This window comes from Benincasa hispida, chromosome 5 (genome assembly GCF_009727055.1).
Source record: "Benincasa hispida cultivar B227 chromosome 5, ASM972705v1, whole genome shotgun sequence".
NCBI lineage: Eukaryota > Viridiplantae > Streptophyta > Magnoliopsida > Cucurbitales > Cucurbitaceae > Benincasa > Benincasa hispida.
In genome coordinates, this window is record NC_052353.1 from 42,329,422 (window position 1) to 42,331,392 (window position 1,971).

The 1,971-nt window shown below is 42.4% G+C and overlaps 1 non-coding gene across 1 annotated transcript; it reads right to left on the minus strand.

Moving 5' to 3' along the window:
* Nucleotides 1-1,041: 1,041 nt before the first annotated feature.
* LOC120078852 lies at nt 1,042-1,148 on the minus strand. The gene has a single exon (XR_005482132.1). It is a non-coding gene; the product is annotated as a small nucleolar RNA R71 (small nucleolar RNA).
* Between the last annotated feature and the right edge of the window lie 823 nt (nt 1,149-1,971).

A 1,971-nucleotide genomic window follows, 5' to 3' on the forward strand; every position in this document is an offset into this window, starting at 1 on the left:
TTATCACATGCGTTCTAGCCTTAGAAGCCGTAGCATTCACGTCGAGAGGTGGTTTACTATTGTATCACGTTGCATGATCGCAAAGCATGGACGCATTCTAGAGAGTGTTAACCGAAACTTTTCTCAACCCGTTCACAGCATATTCATCGTATTTCCCAACCAACTCTTTTCAACTCTGTCGCATTCATTATTTATATTCATCAACGCAAACAACAAACCCAACGATTTATTCATTTAACTGGTTACCGCAAGTTTTCATAAAAATCACCAACGCAACTATTTTCACAAGTCCTTGTGTTCGATCCTGGACTTACCGGAAACTCAGAGGAATTTAAACTTGAATTCCGCTGGGGAAACTTGAGTGCACAACGCAATCCATCAACGCATATCATCCATAATTCCATTCAATAAAATTAACGCATCAAGTTTTTGACGTCGTTGCCGGGGACTTCGGCAAAACAGTTGTTAACGGTAATTTTTGTGAATTCTTTGCAGAACTCTCAATCTCTGGTGCACTACGACCCGAAGATTGAGAGAACGTTTTGAAGGAGACTAAGAGACCGCCAACAGCAACCATAATCCGACAAAGAAGAGATGGCGGAGCAGCCTGGAGTTGGAGCACCAAACAACAACAATGTCATGGCGAATCTGATTCTGTTGGCAAACGATTGTAATAGGCCCATTAGAGACTATGCATCACCAATCCTCTATGATTTCTCTCCGGGAATCATAAGGCCTGCCCTTAACGGAAGTAGATTCGAGATGAAAACGGTAATGTTGCAGATGATCTAGACTGCAGGTCAATTCGAAGGAATGCATGGCGAGAATCTGCACGCCCACCTCCGATGTTTTATTGAAATCTGCAATAATTTTGTGTTCCCGAACATCTCTGCTGAAAAAGTTTGACTAACGTTGTTCCTATTTTCTCTCTGTGATCAGGCTAAGAAATGGGCTTATTCGCTCGAACTAGGAGAGATTACTTCTTAGGAACAGGTAGTGGAGAAATTCATGAAAAAGTATTTTCCACCGACCGAGAACGTAAGACGAAGAAAGCTTATTACTAATTTTGAACAAGATATGGATGAATCGCTCAGTGATGCTTGGGCGAGGTTTAAAAGGTTGGTTCGAGATTGTCTGCATAATGGGCTACCAGACTGCCTTCAAATGGAAATTTTCTATCACCGATTGAATCATGCTTCGTAGACCGCTGCCAATGCGGCAACTGCTGATGGTCCTGTCTCTTATACACATCTAGATGTGTATAAGAGACAGCGCAGACCGCTGCCAATGCGGCAACTGCTGATGGTCTGCTTGACAAAACTTATGAGGAGGCGAAGAATATTCTGGACCGCATCTCCAAGAACCATGAAGACTGGAGGGAGAGTGACCAGAGATTGAGACTCAAATATTCCGATGCAAATAACTGTGCCACTGTTTCGTTACAAAACAAAATGACCACAATGATGAATTTGATTCAAGGAATGGCGATTAGCAGCCCAACACCGCAAAGTGGGAAAATTAACGCAATAAGTCAAAATAACACAAGGTGTGCAACTTGCAGTGATGGGCATGCAATGGAAGATTGCCCGCAAAATTCACAGTCTATATATTTTGTAAAGAATAATCCCTTTTCAACACTTACAACCCCGGGTGGAGAAACCACCCCAATTTTGCTTGGAAGAATCAACAACAAAATTTTCAATCTATGGCGCAAAAAGAAGGGCCACCAGGATTCTTCCAACGCAACAACGGTCAATAGAGCAACAAGCAAGTAGCTCACAATAACCAACGCAATCTTCTTCTCTAGAGAGCCTATTGAAGCAATATATAGAGAAAAATGAGACAGTGCTTCAAAGTCAGGCTACGTCCATCCGCAACCTTGAATTTCGAATGAGCTAAAAAGCAGACCACAAGTAGACGCCAAGTTCAATCAAGCTAGGTAAGAAGTAATGTCAGGTTGTGACATTGTGC